The 12,092-nt window shown below is 41.6% G+C and overlaps 1 protein-coding gene across 4 annotated transcripts in view; it reads right to left on the reverse strand.

Annotated features, from left to right (window-relative positions):
- The window catches only part of foxj3 (forkhead box J3), a 65,240-nt gene that overhangs the window by 40,387 nt on the left and 12,761 nt on the right, over nucleotides 1-12,092 (reverse strand). The window contains exon 1 of one of the 4 annotated variants that reach the window (XM_061291224.1): nucleotides 7,241-7,259. The exons of the other annotated variants lie outside the window; for them this stretch is intronic. The gene's annotated coding sequence lies outside the window, so the exon portion shown is untranslated. Of the gene's footprint in view, nucleotides 1-7,240; nucleotides 7,260-12,092 lie in introns of those variants that run through there. 4 annotated transcript variants of the gene reach the window in all.

Raw genomic sequence — 12,092 nt, forward strand, 5'->3', positions numbered from 1 at the left:
CATGAAATATTAAACGCACTGAACATATTTCTCTGTGTATCCAACAAATTGCAGTTATAATTGGTTATCTGCAAAAGCTACTATTTGTTGCATATACACTACACGCTGCAAAAAAAAAAAAGGCAGGGATACAATTCCAGTGGCTGCAGGAGGTGAGCTGGCAAAGGCACAAGTTGATGAAAGGCACCTCGCCCTGCTACACGGAGATGGCTGCCATTTGACCCGCCAAGCTAATGATCCAGCTGCTTGGTAATCGGCGAGGCCGAGTTCGCGTCTTAATTAGAGGGCCTCGGGTAGCGGCAGGAATTATGAAGCGCAACACCGCCGGGCAGTAACGACGCCCCCCTCCCGCTGCATTCATTAGCCTGTCGAGCCGTGGGATGCAGAGGCCGCCCTGGTCTATTGAGGAAAGCAGAAAATGGTTGAACTAGAAGTCAGAGGTATATTTGTGAGGAATGAAGAAAAGGTGTCTTGCCATGTCAGCAACTCTATTTCCTGGCAAGAACTGAATCACACATCGTTGCTATTATTTGACAAGCGAGTATTTCCGTTGTCTCAAGCAAAATATTTCATTAACGTGCACCGCAATTGACTGTTATTAGACAGTTTCACCGGCAGAAACATAAATCTGTCGTTTCACAGACATCGCTGCGTGTTGTAACGTTTACGCGGGCGTGTGTTAAAGTAATACTGGCTTCCTATGACAAAGTGATGACTTACAAGTGGCTTCCTCTCAAATAAAGGTTTCCATAAACCTCACGTTGCATTGTATTTTAATTTAAACATAGAATTCAGCTAAATTTATAAAGGTTAATGTAACCACCTGATCTTTGACCGGCATTAGAAAACATCATACAAGAGAGCAGAGCAAGTCACCGTAACTGCAGTCAAGAACAAAAAAGAAAAATAATCTGGTTAATTTTAAACCTGTCAGAATGTCTTTATCCTTTCAGAATGAATGGCAATTTTCAAATGATTGTTAATTGACCTAGATTATTTGCCGACATGTCGAGACAACGTTTGCTCCATGACGAGAAAGCAGCCATTATTATGCGCTTGCGTCACAAAGGCTCAATCAACCTGTCAACATGGGGGCCTTCTTTGATTGAAGAATGGCCAATGAGGCAATAGGGCTGAGTAACATGCAGAGATTACTCAACGCAACCCTGCTGAGTTAACGTCATGATGTCGACAGGTTGCCATCTGCGTCATCAACTTCGCTGCTGTTCCTTGTTTTGAGCTCCTGCACCATTTGTGTTTCAAGTTTGGATGTAGAAGCTTCCTGGCTGAAATGCTCATTTCAAACCACGATGGAGGAAACGAGAGTGATTTCCAGCATGGATACAAACAGCTAATGTTCAACAGAATAATTTAGAAGAAAAAAAATAGCATTTTTACTACTGTGATATATATATATATATATATATATATATATATATATATATATATATATATATATTAGGGGTGTAACGATTCATCGATAGACATCGATTAATCGATATAAGGCTCTACGATTTATTGGCATCGATGCTAAACGTAAACATCGATTTATATCGCCGTGTTTGACCTCGGACATTAGACGCGACTTTATTTTGAAATCCAGTTCATTGTTGCTTGCTTCCTCTTTCCGGGAGCAGTGCGCGGCGGCGTTGTGTTGGGAGCAGAGCAGGCACGTGAAAGGGGAGTCGACAACTAGTACGCGGCTCCTGGGCTGGTGCTATGGCTAGTGTCCAAAAAGACGAGGAAATTGGCTCCCCTTTAGGCTTCAAGTCATTCTTTGGAAGCACTTTGGATTCCAAAGAAAAGATGACTCAACGGACAAGACACTTGCAGTTTGTAAATCTTGCCATGCGGTGATCAAATATTCAGGGACCACAAATCTCGATGCACATTTTAAGAAAATACACGACATCAAAGTTCAGTGTTAAAATAAGTACTTTGTATTATACTACAATACTCTTGCAATTTCCTAAATAAAGAGTTTGCAGTACCTTGTTGATTTTGCGTATGAATTGTTATAAATCAGGATATTGTTCTATATTTTTTATTTAAAAAAAAAAATATATGTATCGATCGTAGAGCACTATATCGTGATGTATCGTTAATGAATCACAGCAGGGTTTACGATATCGGCAAATATTGTATCGTGCTTCTTTGTATCGATATGGTATCGTATTGTGACAAAACCCGCGATTTACACCCCTAATATATATATATAGATAGATATAGATATAGATATAGATATAGATATAGATATAGATATAGATATAGATATATAGATATATATAGATATTAGAGATGCACCGATCCGACTTTTTCAGTTCCGATACCGATACCGAGGCCGTGGCTTTGCGTATCGGTCGATACCCGATACCGATCCGATATTATGGTTGATTTTTTTTTTTAAACGTTTATTTCGAACATTAAAGAAATACAAGAAAAAAATAAAAATACAGAAAAATGATAACTCCATAATACAATAGAATATAAAAGAAAAAAGATATTGCATCATAATTTTCCTTTATCGTAAAATCATATTTGTTCAAAAAGGGAGTAGAAGGAAGCCTAAGCTTATCTGACTCTACCCCATGTAACTACATGTTTCTATTTAATTCTGTCAAGAATTTGTCCATAGTCAATATATTAAAGAAAGAAAAAAAACCATACATATATATATATATACATATATATATACATACATACACACATACATATATATATATATATACACATACATATATATACACATATATACACATATACATACATATATATACCATATATTTTCTCATTAAAATACAAATCAACTTAAACAACTTCACAGCATGTTACGGTATCCCGTCAATATTTTGTCCTTATACATTTTTTTAAACTTAGGTAAGGTACTACAGTTCTTTAATTCGTCACTGCTGGTGTTCCATAGTTCCACACCTCTAACTGTTATACAATGTAACTTTAAGTTTGTTCTCACCAAATCTCTTTTAAACATACGTGTTCCTCTTAAATAATGGGTACTTTCCCTCCACTCAAACAACCTCTGGATACTGTTTGGTAATTGATTATTTTTTATTTTGTACATGAGTTGGATGGTTTTAAAGTCGACTAGGTCGTTGTATTTCAGTGAGTTCAATTTAATAATTGAACTCACTGAAATAATAATTCCGATTTTATTTAAGAAGCTACATAACTCTACATGTGGAACAGAAAAGACAGTTCTCTGCTCTAAATTAGGGGTGTCCAAACTAACGGTCCAGTTTTTATTGGCCCGCAGCAAATTCTGAAAACATAATTGAATATGACCCGCACAAGAAGCTTGAGCTCAGCTTCTCAGTTTCCACACTAGATGGAGCCCGCCCGCCACACAAAGCGTTTGACGTCCCATTAACACCCCCCCGGAAGAGAAGCGAACACGCAGCGTTTGACATCCGATTACCCCCCCCCCCCCCCCCCCAATTCGGGAGAGAAGCGAACGCGCAGCCTTTGACGTCCCATTAGCAACCCGAAGAGAAGCGAACGCGCAGGGTTTGACGTCCGCTTAGCAACCCGGGGAAGAGAAGCGAACGTTCGCTCCATGTTTGCGTTTGTTTAGAAAACTCTCGTGGCATGCGGCACACGTGCTGCTAGCGTATGACGTAGCCCGCGTCCCAATAGATTAAGGAAAGTATCGGCTCACAGATCGGCTGTATTTTCCAATACCCGATCCATCTATTTTGTTGATATCGGGACCGATATCCGATCCAGATATCGGATCGGTGCATCTCTAATAGATATAGATATAGATATATATCTATATATATCTATATATATATATATATATATATATATATATATATATAGATATATATATATAGATATATATAGATATATATAGATATATATAGATATATATAGATATATAGATATATATAGATATATATAGATATATCTATATATATATAAAAATTCCCCTCTCACCCTCCGCGGGTGGTCTCCCACTCCAAGCTCGGGTCCTCTACCAGAGGCCTGGGAGCTTGAGGGTTCTGCGCAGTATTTTGGCTGTTCCTAGCACTGCACTCTTCTGGACTGAGATGTCTGATGTTGTTCCTGGAATCTGCTGTAGCCACTCCTCCAGTTTGGGGGTCACTGCCCCAAGTGCCCCAATGACCACGGGCACCACCGAGGCCTTCACTTTCCAGGCCTTCTCAAGCTCTTCTTTGAGGCCCTGGTATTTCTCTAGCTTCTCAAGTTCTTTTTTCCTGATGTTGCCATCGCTTGGTATTGCTATATCCACTACAACGGCCTTCTTCTGCTGTTTGTCCACCACCCCAATGTCCGGTTGGTTCGCCATCACCATCTTGTCAGTCTGGATCTGGAAGTCCCACAGGATCTTGGCTCGCCCGTTCTCTGCCACCTTAGGGGGTGCTTCCCACTTTGAACTTGGGGCTTCCAGTCCATACTCTGTACAGATGTTCCTGTACACTATGCCAGCCACTTGGTTATGACGTTCCATGTATGCTTTCCCTGCTAGCATCTTACACCCTGCTGTTATGTGCTGGACTGTCTCAGGGGCCTCTTTGCACAGCCTACACCTTGGGTCTTGTCTGGTGTGGTAGATCTTGGCCTCTATTGCTCTGGTGTTCAGAGCCTGTTCCTGTGCAGCCATGATGAGTGCCTCTGTGCTGTCCTTCAGTCCAGCTTTTTCCAGCCATTGGTAGGATTTCTTGATGTCAGCCACTTCACTTATCTGCCGATGGTACATCCCATGTAGGGGTTTGTCCTCCCATGATGGTGTCTCTAGCCACTCTTCCTCTGTTTGCCATTGTCTGAGACATTCACTGAGCATGTCATCCGTTCGGGCCTTTTCCTTGATGTACTCATGGATCTTGGCTGTTTCATCCCGATATATATATATATATATATATGTACGTATGTGTGTGTGTGTATTTTTCATTTTTTTGCTAATCATTCATCATTATCAAGCTCAGGAGACTGTTTTTTTTTTTTTTATCCATCCATCAATTTCCTGTACTGTGTGTTTTAAAATCAGTTTTCAAGTCTGTTGTTTTTAGCCAACTGGGATAGGATCCAGGTCGCTTGTGATTCTAATGAGGACAAAAACTACAGAAAATGGATGGCAGGAAGGTGGTTCTGAACTCCAGGAGATAGCATATTATTTCCTTGGTCCCCATTTGCATGACAGCTGGGCTTCTATTTTCCATCATTTTACAACTCATCTCACATGAATTATTTCATTGCACCTATGATCTTACAGTGAATGAACTATTGTCCAGCTGTTAGCAAATATAATGACCACGGCTCGGTAAACAGAGCGGTCCAGGTGCATCATCCAAACCCAACTCGACGAGCCTCTTTTATTAGCACCTTTTGAAGGCCTACTTTGAATTGTCTTGTCACAATTGAATCACTTTCAGGGACCTAATGTGAGTATGGCACAGATGTCACATTATAAGCAGTTTGGATTTCCTGGATCGCATTTGGCAAGGCTATCGGAGGATTGAATATGAAGAGGGCGAGAGATCGTGGGGTTGGGGAAGGGGAGACATTTTTGTTTTAAGTGTGAAAGCATCAACATGGCTTGTTTGATATGTAGTATGAAATTGGGCAATCATGGTAAAGTGATAAGCTGAGACAGCATGCACAAGTCTTAGCCACAAGTTAATGCTTTTGTTTTACACCTGCAATGTATATTTTCTGACCACGGGTTATACATTGTATATGTAAAACCGCCGAATAGCTTTGCTTTAAGTCCTCTTAGCTTACCGCTAACACACAATGCAAAATGGCAGGCTAATGGATAGCATTGATCTAGCAGTGCTGTAATGCTTTAAGCAACGGATAGTCAAACGCATGGTTCGTCAACACATAGACAGATACTCAAAGATGATTCTGGTTTTGACTCTGGACCTGAACCCCTTTTTCTCCAAAAAAAAAGAAATTACAATTGAATGATATTAGATTTCAATTAAGACTAAATTGGAGCTTTAATCACAGCAAAGCCTTGCTAAGCAACAACTGACTGAAATCGTTTGGCTTCCGTGCATTCGTGGCCACATAATGACCCTAATGGAACAGGTAAATCAAGTCATCACTTCCTCCACTAAATGCATGTTACACGCAAGAAGACTGTGTTTAGCAAAATATGCACATACGGTATAGCGACAATTTGAATTAACCGAGGACGGGAGAACTCAGGCAAGTTCACCGTTTTCCCCAATAGAGTCAAAACACTGTCACGTTATGTAATAATAACAATAATAATACTTCATTACAGAGAGTCCTATTTAATGTTTTGCACGGAATTTCTGACTGCATGACGACAACAAGCTCCACTCAAATACCACACGCAACCAGCAGCCATGATTTCCTCGGGCTATTCAAGCTCACAGTCATGCACTTACACACAAACCTGAGACAGGTACCAAACTGGTACTCCACTGCACTTATCTACGATTTTCAAAAACGAATCCCCTATTTCTTTTTCGTTTCAATCGCAGTCACGAATCTATCACAAGCAAACACAACATCGCACGTGTGATGGACGCTCCATTAAAAACAACGTCGCTAAGACAGTAAATATTTAGACAAGTGATTGTTAAATGCTTGTCCAGACGAAGGGAGCCACGCCGTGAAGGGGAAAAAAGGGTGAGATTATTATGACAAGAATCTTCCTGCGGTGTGATAATAACTTGGCATCAGGGAGGGTAATCGCTAAGTGCTCCACCTTCCATCACCCCTTAAGATGTTGGCACGCGTGCTCACAACAAAAGTGCTGTGATGTAACCTGGTAACAAGCCTTTGGTATCTTCACCCTTCACTGAAACCTTGGTCATACCTTCCACAATCAAGGCCTTTATCTAGAGTGTGGGTGGGAGAAGGCCTTGTTTTCCTAGCGCTTGCAAGGGGATAATCAGGGCGGGGTGGGAACCGGGCTCACCTGCCCCTCAGTCACTCCTCACTTTTTCCAGCCCTTTAGGGCAAAGTATTTGGAAGCGTCTAAAATAGCAACGTGTTTGAGTTGTGCGAGCGCACGTGAGCGCTACTGTCGTGTAGCGAGCTACGCTAAGCCTCGTTTTCATTAAAACACAAAGAAGGAGGAATCGGGGATTTGCCGAAGCAATCGCTTTTAATGTCAGTGCTTCCTTTCAAACGAAGGAGGCTTAATGGCGCAGCGGAAAGTGTCCCTGTGAAGAAGGCATTCATCTCTTGCTTTTTTTCTTCAATTTTAGGAAATGTCAATTACGTGGCTTTTGGGATCCAAAAGTACAGCTGGGGGACTCCTCTCTTCCACTCCTTGGAAAAGTCGTCGTTTTCGTCATAGTCGCGATTTCCGTGTGTTCCTGGCAAGGTAGTATCAAAAAGCATAACGAGCAGAACAAGCAGTTGCGTTCAAGGTAATGGCAGAAAGAAAAGTTGAACACTCTGCCTAATTATCTGACTGGGAGAGGCAGATATGTCAGAGCCTCTTTTAAGAGAAATTGTTAAAGATCTCTGCTTGGGTTTTTTTTTGTTTCACACAGCTATCTAGCGTATGTGTCAGTGATATTGGCGGCCAGCAGGTTTCTCCATGCCTAAAAAGAAAAAAAAAATTAATCGCTCCCTCATTCCCACTTCACCAGTGGTCGAGCAAATCACGTCCATAATTATTCTGCCAATCAATATGGCAGCGCATGCACGGCAGTTAAACACTGACAAGAACGACCAGTCAGAAGAAAGAAAACTAGACGAGGGGAGCAAAGATAAAAATGGCCATTTCCTTTCTACACACTGAACTCTTCAGAAGGCAGAAGAGACCCCTTTGTCTCATCAATCAGAGCCAAACATAGTCTTCTAAGTACAGCTGTACGAGGTGGAGAGGCTAGTGGGAGAAAAGCTGTGGGGGTGGGGAGGGGGGCTGGCTGCGGATCAAGTGAGACACTTCAGGCTGCCTGGAGAGGCCTCTAAAATCAAGCAAGCTTTGCTGACCTGAATGCGGAAACAGAAACATTGAGAGACGAAAAATGTCCATAGTAATAAACAAAATATTGAAGGTGTTGTCAACTTGGCAAATAAGAGGAGAACCTGACAAAATCTGCCTTTAATAGAAAGAAATAGAATCAAAAAATTTACATTTAAATAAATGAAATTAGTCGCAAACCGCATGTCGCGTTGGAACATTTTGAATTCCAGCCAGCATCACTGAGCTAGTATGTCCCATTTGTGTGGAGTAAGTCACAACCCGACAAACATCAGAGTCAATTTTAAAGACAACCATCCCACCCGATTTCTTCAACCGGTAACAGAAAACCCAGCAGAATCAAAAGGGCCGTCCATTTCCAGACAGCTTGCGATTATAACACCCCACAGACAGCGTTAGCCGCTTCATAGTGAAAAAGATGCCCACATTCAACACTGTTGGCAAACCGGCTTTCAAAGAAATGCTGGAGACTTTTGATCGGCAGTAAAAATTGCCGAAGAAAGAACATACTGAAGGAGATACAGAATCTCGTTTTACTACACACATGCTTGCAGTATAAATAATTGGGTGCAATCTTTGGGAGCAGAGCCCGAGTCTGATTTAATTTTTCGGGGTAATTTAACGTGTGTATAGTTCTGCTTATCATTACCATTGCTTGTGAAAAAATTGTAGTGCGTAATTGTTTATGGAAAAATATATCGCCTTGATGGATGGATGGATGGATGGATGGATGGATGGATGGATGGATGGATGGATGGATGGATGGATGGATGGATGGATGGATGGATGGATGGATGGATGGATGGATGGATTAATAGATGTGGATGGACAGATGGAAACAGTATACTTTACTGTAAAGTACTTGTGGATATAAAATGCTTTAATTGTTCCCCAAGAGGAGATTTTGGTTTCCACTTTGATGAGAAGTCAAAGTATTGAGTACCGTGCCGCAGTGCTAAACAAATTGGGTCAACGCAAAACAAACGAGTAGTCTCTCCAGCAACATGTATTTCTGTCTGCTCTGCAACAGACACTGAACCTGAGGGCCTCGAGTCCAAAGTGCTTACACACTAACCTATAACAGAAGAGGCCGTGAGACACGCCAGAAAAAGAAGACACTCATGATGCAATCTGCTAGTCATCATCAAGACATCCAACTTTGCAGTCATTGAAAAAAGTCTTTCCAGGGGTGTTGTGACCAAGACTGGTTGTGGTCTAAACAGCTTGCCGCATGGCAGTTGGCCTTTGTTTTAGGATGTGGCAGGGCCGCCCTGACACCGACCATGCGAACCCAATTACCTTGGTCCCAACGCCCGGGGGCCTGCATTAGCCCCCCCCCATCCCCCCCACCCCCCCGAGAGGCGGACTCCTTGCCAGTCTGGCAGCCAGTGAAGGCCTGCTGCTGAATCACAAATAGACCACTTGTGTATGCACTGGCGCACCAAGTATTTTGGTGACAACTTGGAGGGGCCGACTCAGTGCGCGTTAAGCGACATCGAGTCGGCTTTAGGAGTTGCTGAACCTTTTGCTGGAGTTAATATCTGTTCAGTAGTGGACTTAGTTCACTGCCAGGGGCACACTTTGAGAACACCGTGATATATCAAAGCTGACTGTCTGACTTTATTTCCCTTGCAGAACGTAATATGTCTTCTCGCCCATCAATCTAGCTAGTAAGGCGTAGCATAGATTCAGTATCCGGTGGAGTCAAGTGTACAATAAAGGTTTTTATTGATTGTTTTAAGTGTTTCCAAAGCGTGTATCACTTTGGATGAGTTGTGATCCGGGCTCGCACAATTTAGGGAAGCACAACTAGAATCATCAGAGGTTATTCCGAGTGACTAAATCTGTTGAGTTAGCGGTACAATTAAGAACATTTAACTTGTAAATCAATATTCAATCTCTGAGGAATCATTAACAGAATATTTACAGGCAGACATAGCTAAGCACTTCAATATCATTAAGCAGCGCTTTCACACCTTCACGCATTTCCTGCGTAAAGCTCTTTTTAAAAGCCCCCGAAATCCTCGTAGTGTACCTGGAGATATTATGATTCTGCCGCTAACATGCCGAGCAAGACCTCTCTGTGTTGAACTAGAAACAACATGTCACCAATTGTGGGTTTCCCAAGGAAGACTGCAATCAAAGCTTTCAGAGCATATAGCGAAGGGGGCGGCCACCGGCCATAAATCAACGACCTTTCCTCTGGGCCATAATCCAGTCGGCGGGGTTACACAAGAGCACTGAGCGAAAGGTGTGAAATCTCAGGAGGATGGTTTTATGATTTGGTTTTCTAATCTACAAAGACACCGGCCAAGCGATCACAGACTTTGACCAGGCTGGGACAAAATATCAATATTGTGCTTCGTATTGATTTAATGTCCATGTGGTTTTGATATGCATTTGAAGGAATAAGTTTTGCACAAATTCTTTCTGATTTATTTAGATATTATTTCATCTTGGAATGGACTCTCAACCTTGTTCAGTTGCGTAGAAACTCTGATAATTCGTGCAACCCTATAAATCAATCGCTGCTATATCAACACATTGTTGGCAAACTTTTATGATTCTCCAGACTCAAGTATCCTCTATCAACATGAGCGTCTGTTATACACATAGTCCATCCCCGCACAGGTGAAATACAACACAAGTGATAAATTATGAATAAAAAAGGGTGTGAACACGATCAACAAGGTAACCATCACCACACTCCTACAATGCTCCACACTGTCTGTGTTTATACAAGATGAGAAATTCCTTTGGCTTTCTTTTATTTACTATGGTTAAGGATTGGAAAGTCAAGCGTGACCAAAAATGAGCGGCAGATCAGAAATATGTTTGCACTGGGAATAAGCAGGTGTTAAGGTCTATATGCCTCTACCTGTTCTCTTCATGCTGCTCCCTTCCAGATCATTTCAATTAATTTGGTTACCTGGAGACAATGTTGCTATTTACCCGGGTGGGGACGAAGGGAAAGGGAAGCAGCGGTCATTGTTGCTTTAAGCTTCGCAGGCAAAAGTCAAATTGAGTCGATTAAGGTCACAATAGGTTGGCGCGGAACATTGAGGCTTGATGCAGAAGGATTATGAAAAGGATACTCTATCCAGAATGACCACCAGACGACTGCCACCTGATGATGGCAGGAATGCAAGAACTCCCTCTGAGTGAAGACCGATTAGTCTGACAGCAGGAGAAGCTGACTGCTGTGTTTCTAACAGGGAACTCACTTTTGAAAGATGGGCAAGGTGAAAAGGCTTGACATTTTCATTTTTTCTGACAACCAATGGTAGAATATTTCTGTGTCTTTGCCATTTGACTTTCTGTTTAGCATTAGCATGCTGAGACCACAGACGGTTGAAATGTCCTTTTGGATTTGACTTCAGTGTGATGCGATTCAGAATGGCAAGCCGTACATTTGCACATATTAAACATGGGAAAAGCCCAACCAACATGACCAGTGAATTGTTAATCATTTGGAATGGTGAGTCCTGATCTAGTGCATGCTCGACGCCAATAGCAGTTGCAACTGCCAAGTATGCAAATTGCGTAATAAACACCATGCGATTTGCCAAAAAGAGGAACACCACATCCTGACTGATCATTTTTACAAACAGACTGAATTCTCTCTCTGTTTTTTTTTGAAAAGATCACACATTCTCATCCTGTTCCTTGTATTGAAGCAATCAATGAAGTATAGTGTCTGGTGACTAGACACAACTAACAACTGTTGTGTGACTAGTAACCAAGGGAACGGTTGCCAAAAAGTCTCATGATATCAATTGCTTATTTTTTAATATTTAGTAATTTCTTATTTAACAAGGGAAACTGGTGTCATGTACCGCATAAAGACAACAGTTCAAAACATTCCAAGAAAGATTCCCAGATCCCGCTAAAAGTAATATGTATAATCAAAATGATTGTAATTTTCCCCATCTTGAGATATGAGGTAAATTTAGTCAAGTAAACTGTGATCAAGCTGTGGCGCTCATCAATAATCTTGACATCGATGGATGGAGACAGAGGTCAAAGGAACACATTGACGGCCTTAATTTTTTATGGGTAAAATAAAATCAAAACGGCACAGCTAGTGAATTTCAGAGCACTGAATGTTGAGATTTATCACACTCTTTGGGGGCCAAAT

The sequence above is a fragment of the Syngnathus typhle genome, linkage group LG11, assembly GCF_033458585.1.
Source record: "Syngnathus typhle isolate RoL2023-S1 ecotype Sweden linkage group LG11, RoL_Styp_1.0, whole genome shotgun sequence".
Classification (NCBI taxonomy): domain Eukaryota; kingdom Metazoa; phylum Chordata; class Actinopteri; order Syngnathiformes; family Syngnathidae; genus Syngnathus; species Syngnathus typhle.